This window comes from Chiloscyllium plagiosum, chromosome 27 (genome assembly GCF_004010195.1).
Source record: "Chiloscyllium plagiosum isolate BGI_BamShark_2017 chromosome 27, ASM401019v2, whole genome shotgun sequence".
NCBI lineage: Eukaryota > Metazoa > Chordata > Chondrichthyes > Orectolobiformes > Hemiscylliidae > Chiloscyllium > Chiloscyllium plagiosum.
In genome coordinates, this window is record NC_057736.1 from 41,514,674 (window position 1) to 41,529,188 (window position 14,515).

Genomic DNA, 14,515 nt, shown 5'->3' on the forward strand with positions numbered 1-14,515 from the left:
CCACCAATTACTGAGTATAAATCTGGTCAATGGATGCCTGAAAGGAAACTCTCTTTTTCTTTTAGATTTAGGTGATGTGTTGTACCATTTAATTTTATTATTTCACATATATGTGTAATATATATATGGCTTTGGTCTTGTGTTTTGACATCTTCTTTCATTCCTAATCAGAAAAAAAAACGCACGCTTGCCCTTCATGGAAGGGAAACATTGTAATGAATGGTGTTCTCTGATCAGTTGCTTGGAGATGTGTGAGACCAGTTTAACCAAGTGTTTATTTAGCTCAACAAATGAGGTTTTTTTTTCCCTTGTATAAGGATTGATGTTTGATCTCTCTTGTCACTGCAGTCCCTTTTTGCCTTGTTTCTTACCTTCCTTATCTTTACAATTCCCACCCTCCCCTGTGCCGTCCAAAATGTGTTGATCAAAAGTCAGTGCAAAAACGAAAATCCCATGTGAAAAATATCACAATGCTTACTAATTCTATGTAGAGATTTGATTAATTACAAAGTTTCCAAAGCTTATCAATTGATGGAAAATAATTGAGCATTAATAGAGAAATTCTTGGCCAAATGAATGTACCTTCAGTACAGCATATGATATTGTGCTGCGCAACTCAGAATTGTCGGTCTTAATTTGTTCGCATTTTTCAAAAGATTGAAAGCAAGTTCGTGTAGTTAGATCACATATAAATGACGACTGCATTTGTGAAGTCTGAGTTCAGTAGCCTGGAACAATAACCCTATTGCATCCATAAAAGAACAGAAAGTTTGGACCTGCTTCCACATGCTTTATGAATGTAACTCAATTTACTTTTGCAAAAGATACTTACCGCTGTATCATTCAGTCGTGTGAGGGAGTATGTTTCGTATTTGGATTCTGTCATTGTTCATTATGCACGTCTTGCGAAATGTATTTAACCATGTCTGTAAACTGGGCAAATTTGCCAATTACATGGTCAGTTTTTTTAAGAAATGAGCACTTACATGAATCCTGTCTTTTTGAAAGCCACAATATTACTCCTGCCCACAGTAGGTTACATAACGTCTATTAATACTGCACTATAATGGTCACAGTTGGAGAGACTTCCCCCTTAAAAAGCATGCACTTAAGTCAGTAAGTCAAGATTATTTTTATTAAATTGTTAAGAGAACAGTTTCTAGTATTCCATAGACTCAATGAGATTTTAAATTGTTTCTTTTGGCTATCACTGTTAGTCTGTCAGAGAACCTATACTACATAGGTGTAAGTTGCCGTGTCTATATTGCACAAGAGGAAGGAAATGAAGAAACAAGCAAAAGTAACCTTGTTCTTTAATTGCACATGGTAGAACTTTATATTAACATCTGTTGAAAAAATGTTCAGGTTTCTTTCCCTTTTATGTTGATGAGGTAAGATGGTACAGATGAGGCGATGGAGAGTTACAGATCAGCTGGGAAGGATTTAAGAGAGTTAAGAGGAGCAAAGAGCGGACACGACCAGTCTTTAGCAAACCTAAAGCTTTCTGTAGGTATGTGAGGAATAAAAGGATGATTAGGGTAGGAATAGGGCCAGTCAAAGACAGAAGTGGGAAGTTGAGTGTGGACCCTGTAGAGATTGGAGAGGTACTAAATGAACATTTCTCATCGGTGTTCACTCAGGAAAAGGAGAATATTGTTGAGAAGAATGATGTACGAGATATTAGACTAGAAAGGATCGAGGTTAGTTATAAACAGGTATTATCAATTCTAGAAGGAGTGATAGTAGTCAAGTCCCCTGGGTCGGATGGGATTTATCCGAGGATTCTCTGGGAAGCTAGAGAGGAGATAGCAGAACCTTTTGGCTTTGATATTTGAGTCATCATTGACTACAGGTTTAGTACCTGAGGACTGGAGGATTGCAAATGTTGTGCCCTTGTTCAAGAAGGGCAGCAGAGATGACCCAGATAATTATACACCAGTGAGCCTTACTTCTGTTGTAGGGAAGGTTTTGGAAAGGATTATAAAAGATAAGATTTATAATCTAGCAAGCAACAATTTGATTTCAGGTAGTCAACATGGTTTCATCAAGGGCAGGTCGTGTCTCACAAACCTCAGAGTTTTTTGAGAAGGTGACCAAGCATGTAGATGAGGGTAGGGCAATTGATGTGGTATACATGGACTTCACTAAAGCCTTTGATAAGGTTCCACATGGTAGGCTTGATGGAGAAAATGCAGAGGCATGGAATTGGGGGTGATTTAGCAGTTTGGATTAGAAACTGACTTTCTGAAAGAAGGCAGTGAGTGATGGTTGATGGAAAATATTCAGTCTGGAGTCCAGTTACTCGTGGTGTGCCACAAGGATTTGTTTTGGGACCACTGCTGTTTGTCATTTTTATAAATGACTTAGACGCAGGCATAGGTGGATGGAGTAGTAAATTTGCAGACGACACTAAAGTCTGTTGAGTAGTAGACAGTTTGGACGAATGTTACAGGTTGCAGGGGGACTTGGATAAACTGCAGAATTGGGCTGAGATGTGGCAAATGGAGTTCAATGCAGCTAAATGTGAGGTGATGCACTTTGGGAAGAATAACAGGAAGGCAGATTACGAGGTCAATGGAAAGATTCTTGGTAGTGTGAATGTGCAGAGGGATCTTGGACTCCATGTGCATAGATCCCTGAAAGTTGCCACCAAGGTGGATAGTGCTGTTAAAAAGGTGTACGGTGTGTTAGGATTCATTGGTAGAGGGACTGAGTTCCGGAACCGCAATGTCATGCTACAACTATACAAAACGCTGGTGCGACCACACTTGGAATATTGTGTACAGTTCTGGTCACCCCCTTAGAGGAAGGATGTGGAAGCATTGGAAAAGGTGCAGAGGAGATTTACCAGGATGTTGCCTGGTCTGGAGGAAAGGTTTTATGAGGAAAGGCTGAGAGACTTGAACCTGTTCTCATTGGAAAGAAGAAGGCTAAGAGGGGATTTGATAGAGAAGGCTGAGAGACTTGAGTCTGTTCTCATTGGAAACAAGAAGGCTAAGGGGGGATTTGATAGAGACACACAAGATGATCAGAGGATTAGATAGGGTAGAAAGTGAAAGACAGTGATGACGTCAGCTTGTACGAGAGGGCATAACTACAAATTGAGCAGTGATCGATTTAAGACAGACGTCAGAGGCAGGTTCTTTACGCAGAGAGTGGTAAGGGCGTGGAATGCCCTACCTGCTAATGTAGTCAACTCAGCCACATTAGGGAGATTTAAACAATCCTTAGATAAGCACATGGATGATTTTGGGATAGTGTAGGGGGACGAGCTGAGAATAATTCACAGGTCGGCGCAACGTCGAGGGCCGAAGTGCCTGTTTTGTGCTGTATTGTTCTAAATTCTATGTTGATATAGCTGTGGAATCTGTGCTAAATTTCACCAAAAGCTTGTCTTTCAGTAAGGTAAAATCAATGAGGTTCATCCTACAGTTGAATGTATACTATGCAACACATGTGCAAGTTCCCTGACAGTGTTTTCTTTGCTTTTGGTTTTGCCTTTGTTTTCAACTTTGGGATGAACAGATGTTTTGAATTTCAGTTTTTCCAATCCTTATACAAACAATAAGATATTTGAATGTAGCTGGCAATTTTTAAACAAGTTTAATGTGTCTAGAACTGATAACGCTTGAATCATGAGAATAAATCTACATTTAGTGCTTTAGGAATGCAGTTTGATTGGTTGCTTTGATTATCCATTGAAAGAACATTGAGTTTCATTGTGAAATTTGTGATATCTTAGTTTAACTGACAAGAAGCAGCTCGCAACTTTTTGTTTCATTTTTAGAGGTTGAGCATCCTGTCAACTTTTGTATTTTATTTTGAAAACAGTTCGACAAGAGTATCTTGCTCTACACAGTATTGAATTAGCAAACAACTTAGTTTTATAGTTAATTGGTGTTAGCTGAGGAGCACACACAGATTGCACACTATCTTTACAAGAAGAAAGGAAATAATATCTATCCACAATGCTGAATTGAAGCCAGCGTACACACTGTCATGATTTTGTTTCACTCAGTGGTTTGATACTGAATATTTCAATTTAATTGTGCATTGGCTAAAATTCCCATAACCCTTTGGAGACAAGATAACATTTTGAGAGTGCATACAGTTGAATTTTTTTTTTGTTTTAGCATATCTGGCTTTTTCTGCTCCGCGTTTATCTAAGTAGCTCCACACTGTTGCGCTTTGCTCTGATAATTTTTGGAGTCAGGCAAGGAAAGGAAACATTTCTGTAGTATGGGAGGCTAGCAAAATTAGGTAGTTGAAGGGTTAAAGTTCTTCCTCCCGTGTAAAGGGAGAGGCTTTCCGAGCCCTTCACCAGAAGCAAACAATAGTCGTTTGCCAGAGGAACCATGGCTTGGATGACTCATGCAGTGTAAATTGTGCTGACGCAAGAGAAGGCTTGCTCATATTTATAACTCTGGGCAATGCAGCACAGAGAGCAATTAAAGCAGCAAGTGTCCTACCCAATGTGGGGGTGTGCTTGTACCTTCTATTTCCCACCCAGTACCATCTCCCCCATTTGCTTTTAAACTTTCAGATACTGCAAGAAGCATACTTCAAGCATTCCAGTTTTGAAAGTTGTGCAAATACATTACATAAATGTAGTTTAATGTTAGGTTTAGGTGATGGCAGTTTGTGAGCAGTAATGAGACCTCACGAGTGCTTCTGTTCTTTCTCAAAAGCATGCCATCGATTTAACAACCTGTTTTTGCTTTGTGATAAGGCAGTGCCATATTGAAATGCTTTTGTGTTACATATCTTTTGAATATTTTAGTTCATCATTGTAACTGCTGCTTCTGAATTCTGTTACTTCTGTCTTGTTGAGTATGATTTTCATTTTGAAGAGTTGGACTAGATCTGTATGGGACAATCTGTTCAAAATACCTTGGTTATAGAGGGGTTTCAGATACAATGATAAATTCAATGTAACCGGTATTTCTGTTCAGATTCTCCCCTGTGGCTATACAATAGCTTCAGGTTTATTCTCCTCTAATTTTTAAGGTGAAAATTCCAACGTGATCTATTTATGCCCATAACCAATATAAGTAATCTCGGCTTCAGAAGACCAGTCTCTATTGCGCCAATATGAAACTTTCTTTTTGTTTAACCCCATCCAGGAGCCCTTTGAGAGAGGCTGCAAAATGCTAGGTATCTTGATGCTGCAAACTCCAATCACTGTTTATAAATGAAGAATAAAATTTGACCTCTTTGGAAGCATTTTTTTCCGTTTTTATTTTTTTTCTGTCTCCTCTCAAGACACAGACTGCTGTTAGGGGATTTCATGCTACATCCATCAGCATCTCAATAGTCCCATGTGCCTGTTCTTCATATGTGAGCCAGGTCATGAGTATTTGCAAGTTTAAGCATAGGAGTTAGCATAGACTAGCTTATTTTTGCCTTGAACACGAACTTTATAGTAAGAATAGTGATGACTGGAGCAGTAATTCAGAAAGTGAGTTCATGACTGTTTGGGAATTTGAATTCAAATTTAAAAGTGAAGCTGAAATTGGTGAAAGTTGTCAGGGTATCATTTAACAAAAAAACAAATGAATTGATGTCCTGAAGGGAAGGAAAATTGCTGTCCATACTTGGTCTTGCTAAGAACTGATCCAATTCCAAATCCATATCAGTGATGTAACTTTCCTCCAACTAGGCTGTGAAGTCACACAACTCAACCAAAACTGTTGTACGACCTGTTGAAGAAATTCTCCAGACTCGGACCTCAGAGCATTGATATACTTTATTGCATGATATCATGGGGAGCACACCTTGTCTTAGTCCAGTCAGGTGATACTCCAAAGTGCTGCAGATCGCCACGGATTTAAATAGTACAACAGATGCCGATCTGACAGTTGCTCAATCAGACACAGATCCACATGATAATCAAGAGTGAGCATACACCAGTCCGAAGTTGGCCTCACCTAAGACTGTACATAATGAGTTATTGTTCTCAGACCTTGAGTCAATGCATACTCCAGATACTACGTACACCCATTGATAGCATCTAGCTGGGTTGCAGTTTTACTTAACAGGTGTCTGCAAATAAACATTGTGGGAAAAGAAGTAGTTATGTGATTGTTTCAGAATGTTCTAGCAGGCTAGGGGTCACCCAGGGCAAGGGGCCGAGCCAGGCGAGAGCAATATCATAACTGATGAAAATGGCTGCAAACAAGCTGGCCAGCAAAAACAGCTCCCACTTGGTTGAAACTAATAAATAATAAATGCAATGAATTTGGCAAAATGAGTATAATGCTGTTTTGAGTGGTGTTCTAATAGAAATCTGCTGCTTGGTTTGTAACCCTAAATCAGTGCCAGCCAGAGTAATTCTAAAATGTTTTGCTCACTATGGCATCACATTTGCTTCCTGAGGAGCCCCATCAGTGTCTCTCCTTTTTTAAACAAATATGTACAGGAGGGTGAGTTGACTTCTATCTTGGGCACTTGGACCTGACTTGCTGATTAGCAAGGTGCAATTTCTTCTGTTTTATCTTTCTTTTAGCCTGAGACATTGAATTGAAGCTACTCCATTCGGCTCAACTGGAATTTTGAAAGAGATTTTGGGATGGATTCGAGAGAGTAAAAGTGTTGATTCCCAGTGATAGAGTATCGTGTTCCCTTAACAATGTGTTCCCTTCTATTGTCTTGATTCAGGAATTGTGCCAGAAGCATGTTTACATTTGAGTGGGTCCACAGAGTTTGTCCATGAGCTCAGAGCTTCCTGTTAGTCTTGTCTTGTGATATCCCAAATCAAATGTCTTTTAGATGTAAAAAGTCCCTTCTGGCTAAAGTCTTGAATGAAAGCTGTTTGCTTACACTTTTACTCTTTCTCCCCCCCCACCCCCCACTCCGCCACTCTGCCACATTTGATTTTTCTGGGCTTTCCATCTTACACAAAACAGTACAGCACAGTATTCAGCCCGCAATGTTGTGCTGACCTTTTATCCCACTCTAAGATCAAACTAACCTACATATCCAAGAGTTGCTTAAATGTCCGTAATGTATCTGACTCTACTACCATGGTTGGCAGTGCATTCCACGCACTCACCACTATATGTAAAGAACCTACATCTGGTATCTCCCCAAAACCTTCCTCTAATCACCTTTAAAATTATGACCCCTCATGATAGCCACTTCGGTCCTGGGAACATGTCTCTGGCTATCCACTCTATCTATGCCTCTTATCGTCTTGTACATCTCTATCAAGTCATCACTCATCCTTCTTTGTTCCAATGAGGAAAGCCCTAGCTCCTTCAACTTTTCTTCATAAGACATGCCCTCCAGCACAGACAGCATCCTGGTAAATCTCCTCTCCACCCTCTCTAAAGCTTCCACATCTTTCCTATAACGAGGTGACCAGAACTGAACACAATACTCCATGTGTAGTCTAACCATGGCTTTATCAAGCTGCAGCATAACCTCACAGCTCTTAAACCCAATTCCCTCGCTAATGAAAGGCAACACACCATAAGCTCCCTTATTAATCCTATCAACTTGGGTGACAACTTTGAAGGGTCTATAGACACGGCCCCCAAGATCCTTCTGTTCCTTCACATTGCCAAGAATCCTGCATTTAATCCTGTAATTTGCATTCAAATTCAACTTTTCAAAATGAATCACTTCACACTTTTCCAGGTTGAACCCCGTCTGCCACTTCTCAGCCCAGTTCTGCATTCTGACAGCGTCCGATTGCATCTACAACAGCCCTTCACACTATCCACAACTCCTCCAACCTTCACGTCATCGGAAAACCCCACCCTTCCGCTTCCTCATCCAAGTCATTTATAAAATCACAAAGAGCAGAGCAGCTCCCTTTGGAACGCCACTGGTTACCAAGCTCCAGGCTGAATACTTTCCATCTGCTACCACCCTCTGTCTTCTATGGGCCAGCCAGTTCTGTATCCTGACAGCCAAATTTCCTTGTATCCCATGCCTCCTTATTTTCTGTTTGTGCCTACCAGTGGGGTCCTTATCAAATGTTTTGCTAAAATTCATTTCCACTACATCCACTGTTCTACCTTTGTCGATGTCTTTTGTCACATTCTCAAAGAATTCAATAAAGTTTGTTAGGCATGACCTGCCCCTCACAAAACTGTCTGACTATCTCTAGTCAAACTATGCTTTTCCAAATAATCATAAATCTTGTCTCTCAGAATCCTCTCCAATAATTTGCTCACCACTGACGTAAGACTGACTGATCTGTAATTCCCAGGATTATCCCTTTTTCTTTACTTGAACAAGGGAATAACATTTGCCGCCATCCAATTATCTGGTACTACTACAGTGGACAGTGAGGATGCAAAGACCATTGCCAAAGGCACAGCAATCTCTTCCTTTGCTTCCCACAGTAACCTTGGGTATATCTTGTCTGGCCCAGGGGTCTTACCTATCCTCATATTTTTCTAATTTCCAGCACATTCTCTTTCTTAACCTCAGCCTGTTTAAGCATACCAGCCTGTTTGACGCTGTCCTCACAAACAACAAAGTCCCTATCACGAATAAATACTGAAGCAAAATATTCGATAAGGATCTCACCGACCTCATCCAACTCCAGGCACAAGTTCTCTCCACTATTGTTGATTGGCCCTATCCTCAAGCTCACCATCCTCTTAATCCTCACAAGTGTAGAACACCTTGGGGTTTTCCTTAATCCTACCCATCAAGGCTTTTTCATGTCCCCTTCTAGCTCTCCTACGTCTATTCTTCAGTTCTTTCCTGACTGCTTTGTAACCCTGGTAGAAAAGAGAAAAGACCTTTACATAGTGCCTTTCACAAAAGGCATCACAATGCAGTTTCCAGCTGCTGCGGTTCTTTTGAAGTCCATTTGCTGTTATAATAAAGGAGATATGGTATCCAATTTGTACACAACAAGCTCTCATGAACAGCAATGTGAGAATTATCACAGATAATCTGTCTCTTATTGAGGAATGAATAGTATCCAGCAGAATAGTGCTGTGGAACATTTCTGCCCACCTGTAAGGGGTGACATGTTGTTTTAAGATTCTGCAGTACAGCACCTCTGCCAATGCAGCAAGCCATGAGCATCTGGAATTGTAAGCGAGAGCAGTTGTGTTGTTGGATGAGAAGGGGCATAAATTGATAATCTAGAGAGTGCACATGTATATCCTGTGTAGCAGCTTGAGGCAGCATGCAAGCTGTATGTGTGTCTGTATTAGATTGCATCCTTCTTCTGGTGACACTGGCTAATTCTGGAAGCCCCATTATCTGGTCGAAACATGCTACCTCAATATGGACCATTGATCAAAGATCAAGAATACCAATGCAACACTTGGCTTTCTTTTTAGACCTGAGCACATATCAGGAATAGCATGGTGATGGGAAAATGTGACTTGGGTTATATGGAATGATGTCATTGCAGTTGCATTTCCCTTTTCTTTCCTTCCTGCCTGAATGTCTCTCTGTCCCCACCTCCAAATTAAAATCAATCTGTGGAGCTAAAGTTAGAATTCCTTATTTTAGAAATCCTGTCTATTATTTATTTTGCAATGTGTTCATATGCAACACTATTTGGATGTAGGCATAGTAAGCCTAAAATGAATTACATTAATGTACATTAAGAATTTCTGTGCTGTGCCTTGCAATTCTGGCGGCATCCACAGCCCATTGTTTGAGAGTTGGATTTGATGTGTGGTTAAGTTGCATGCCTCAAATGTTATAATATTTGTCATAACTTGCTGGTTTTTGAAATGACTTAAATTGTTCAAGTAGATTCACTCCTTTCTGCTGTGTGTGCCCCCTTCCCAAAAGCAAATAATTTTCAGGGAAGGCCCTGGTGTGTAGATGATGTAAAGTAAGATTTGAGCCTGTCTTTTGGTCTGTTTAACCTGTACAACTCCTTCAAATTTTATTGATTTCATGCAATATCATGCATGTGACATGTGCATTCACGGATGTCGCCCAGGCTCTGTGGAGTCAGGTAGTGAGTTACTTGCCACAGAATTTGTAGGCTATGATCTGTTGCTGTAGTCAGTATTTAAATTACTGATCATGTTTCTGCTCAGTGGTAACCCTCAGGATGTCAATGGGGAGTTCAGCAATGGCAGTGCCACTGAATGTCAAGGGATGATGGATTCTCTCTTGTTGGAAGGGAGTCTTTCTTAGTCATCACATGGTCATTGCCACTTATCAATCTAAGCCTGCATGTTGTGTAGGTCTTAGTATGTGTAGACATTATCTGATTCAGAGTCTGAGTCGTTGTGAAAGGTACCATTGCAATCATCAGAGAACATCACTACTTCTGACCTTGTGATTGAAGGAAGATTGTTGATGAAGCATCTGAAGATGTTTGGGTCTTGGACATTGCTTGAGGAGCTTTGACGGAGTTAAGCTGGAACTGAGATGCTATGAATGACTTTGTTTTCATACATAATGATACTTTGCAACTTTGATACTGAAACTTGACATAATTTGTTATAACTTCATGTAAGTGGAGTAGAACCCATGAAGTGTAGTAGTTTCATCTTCAAGGTTAATTGCAGACATTTGCAAAAGTAAATTAGTATCTATTGGTATTTCACTGGATCTTGCACCTTGTCTGGCCATGAGTTACATGCATAACTGGATCAATGGTGCTGGAAGAGCCCAGCAGTTCAGGCAGCATCGAGGAGCTTCAGCAAAATCGACGTTTCGGGCATTTTGCTGAAGCTCCTCGATGCTGCCTGAACTGCTGTGCTCTTCCAGCACCATTGATCCAGAATCTGGTTTCCAGCATCTGCAGTCATTGTTTTTACCTTGTTACGTGCATAACCACTAGCTACAAGGACTTGTGTAGGTTGAAGGTTGGGGGCAGGTGCTGGGGACTGTTGATTATAATGTCCTTCTATTTTGCAGTGATCCACCCTTGCAATATTTAGGTTCTGTAATCAAATGCGTATTCTGTGAAATCCTTTCCATATGTGTTTATCATTTCCCTAATCTTTACCAGACTCGTGTTTGGAAATACAAATTTAGCTTCAGGCTGTTGGTCTATATTTGATGCTGGTTGTTATTGTGGTGGGGCATTGCTGAAAGGTGAGTCACATATGCGAGTTTAATTGCAGCCATCTGTGGTTTGAGTTGCTGACTGATGTGTACCTGTTCCAGGCTTTCAAAACAATACTACTGTAGAATTGTCAAATTAAGTCTTTTGTTCTTGGAAAAGTTTGTTCATGTGATGACCTTAAGGACATTGTAGGGACCTAACAGTTGTTCTTATTGCATTGTTCATACCAAGATGTGTCTGGTATAAGTTTCCCTTGGTTGAAGAACGTTTCAACTATGAGCTTCCATCACAAGTTAGTTTGAATCATGGATTCTGTACAGTGTGGAAACAGGTTATTTGGGCCAACAAGTCTACATTGACCCTCCGAAGAGTAAACCACCCACGCCCATTCCCCTACCCTATTACTCTACATTTACCCCTAACTAATGCACCTAATGTATATATCCCTGAACACTCTGGGCAATTTAGCATGGCCAATTTAACCTAGCATGCACATTTTTAGATTGTCCCTGTGTCTGCATGAGTTTCCTCGCACAATGTGCAAACTTCACACAGATAGTTGCCCGAGGCAGGAATCAAACCCAGGTTCCTGGAGCTGTGAGGCAGCAGTGCTACCTACTGAGCCACCATACCAAACCTGTCCCCAATCTTCACCCTTGCAGCTAGTGCTATTGGGTGCAATATTATAGCCTTTTGTAACCATTAGGATTACTTAGCTTATTGGAAATGCTGTTTGGGTGGAAAGTTCAGCCATCTATGCATTATATTGACCCTTGACTTACAGGCTTAGTTTAAACTTGGACAGTCTGTTGTGGCACTGCTGGGTGTTGTACAACTCACATGAGCACATGTTCCATGACATTTTATTCAAATTCTAATCACAATTCTGTTTGAATTGTTTCTTTTAATATAGAGAGACCAGAGGGGCTGGGGTAGTTCTCCTTAGCACAGAAGATTAAAGGGAGATTTAATAATGTTCATAGTTTATGACTAAGAAATTTATTTAGGTTACCCTCTTGAAAATTAATTTGCTTTGCCTTTGAGGGTAACTGACTTTCCCTCGTAGGTATATTTGCAACATAGAACTACAGAAACTATGCAGTTCATAAATGTGTGCTTTTCGTAATGTGTCAGCAATGCTCAACTTCTGAAAGGGGAATCCTGCTTAATATTTCAGATGGAGCTCATTTGTCAGGAATTTTCTCATCAAGTTCATATGTGAAGTGGTAAATCTTTGGCAGGAAGGCGAGTGGCAGAGATTTGAGGGCGCTGTTAGTTTCTGTTCATGTTCTTTCTGATGGAGCAAGACGAGAGCATGAATGTCCTCAAACATTTCAGACTTCCATTTCTTGCAGACTTAAGTTAACTTTTCCTCAAGATTGTTGCAAGGAAGCATATTCCCACAGTTCAAATCAAATTGGCGTCAGTATGCATTAGAAATTGTTGCAACCAGTTCAAGCAAAGGTTAAGTTTTCTTTTTTAGCCTGTGGATGTATTTTGTTAATTGGATGTTTGAACCAAAGATATATATATATATATCTGGTTAATGATCTAGTCAGCCTGCTTAGAAATGTGAAATTGTATTTGAGAAGCTAAAAGATGGAAAAAATGTTCAATTTTAAAAAAGTCCTCATTTCCTGAAGGCACTGACTCATGCTAAGGTTCAGTTCTTTGGGTGTTGCCTGCACTATTATGGAAAAATGTCAGGCGTCTCTTTAACCACAGTGTTGGATTCCCTCCTTTTTAAAACAGCTGTAATTGAGTTCACAGTGATTGTCCCATTCATGTGCCATTGCCATCTGACACCGTGGTCATCTCTTCAATCTTTACAGCGCATTTTTATCCTACTCACACCTTTTAAAATGACACTTGGAGTCAAAATGCATTTACCCCTTTGTCTTTATTGAAGATTTCTGATCTGCTCGCTCTGTTGCTTCACCTTTGTCATGTGACCTACATGTGATTTTGCGTTTTCCCCATATGATCAGAAAATCGACTTCATCCTCTCTTATTCAACCTTCCTATTTCACATTTATGTAATGACCCTTGGTGACTGCTTGTTTGATAGTAGTAGTGGATGCCAGAAAATCTCTGTTCTGATATTTTCCCTACTGTTTGCTCAGACTGTTTGCAACCTTGAGCTGAGCTTCAAACTTCATGTTGTATCCATGACTGACACCATCTGTTTCTACCATAATACCTGCTTCGCCCATGTATATCTTATTGCTTCTCCCATGTATACCTTAGTAATTTTTATCCATTCTTGTCTTCACCATCTCCAAGCTTGACTTCTCTGCCTCTTTGTTTGTCACTTGAGCTCCATCCAATATGAAGGTTTAATTAATCCAGAGCGCCTCTGTAATTTCCCAGCCTTATTCTGCTATTCAAATCTACTCGCTGGTCTCTTACATTTACCCCTTCACCTAACACTACGGGCAATTTAGCATGGCCAATTCACCTAACCTGCACATCTTTGGACTGTGGGAGGAAACCGGAGCACCCGGAGGAAACCCACGCAGACACGGGAGAATGTGCAAACTCCGCACAGTGTGTTGCCTGAGGCGGGAATTGAACCCGGGTCTCTGGCGCTGTGAGGCAGCAGTGCTAACCACTGACCAATGTACTGGAATTTTTCGAGGATGTAATTAGACTAGAGTTGCTATGGGGATCCCAGTGGATATGGTTTGCTTGGACTTTCAAAAGACTTTTGATAAGGTCCCACGCCAAAGATTTGAATGTGAAATATAAATCCTTGGGACTGGGTGTACTGTACTGACGTATATAAGGAACTAATTGGCAGACAAACAAAAAAATAGGATTAACCAGGTCTTTTTACAAGTGGCAGTCAATGATTCGTGGGGTATAACAGGAAGTTCATGCCTGCACCCCAGTTCTTCATGACATATATATGTTGATGTTTAAGATGAGGGATTTAACAGAGAACTTTTCAGACAAGACAACGTTGGTTGGAAGGGTGAACTGTGAGAAGAATGCAGAGATGCTTCAGTGTGATTTGGACAAAATTTGAGTGAATGGACAAATGCATGATAAATGGAGTATCATGTGGATAAATGAGGTGATCTACTTTGGTATTTGTAACAAGAAGATCATCATTATCTGATTGGCAGTAGATTGGGAAAGAGTGAGGTGCAGTGTGACCTGGGTGTTCTTGTAAGCTAGTTGCTGAAAGTAAGCATGCAGATCAGTGGGCTGTGAAGAAGGCAAATAGTACATTCGTCTTCTACGTGTGAGGATTTGAGTACAGGATGTCTTCCTGTAATTGCCAAGGGCCTTTGCTGAGATAACACCTGGAGTATTGTGTGCAGCTTTGGCCTCCTTATTTGAGGAAGAATGTTCTTTTTATGTTGGAGGTGCAAGGAGGTTTACCAGACTGATTCCTGGGATGGAGAAAGTGAGGTCTGCAGATGCTGGAGATCAGAGCTGGAAATGTGTAGCTGGAAAAGCGCAGCAGGTCAGGCAGCATCCAGGGAACAGGAGAATCGACGTTTC

At 40.6% G+C, this 14,515-nt stretch overlaps 1 protein-coding gene across 2 annotated transcripts in view; it reads left to right on the forward strand.

Moving 5' to 3' along the window:
* stk40 (serine/threonine kinase 40) overlaps window positions 1-14,515 on the forward strand; it is a 78,604-nt gene that overhangs the window by 31,580 nt on the left and 32,509 nt on the right. The window lies entirely within an intron of this gene.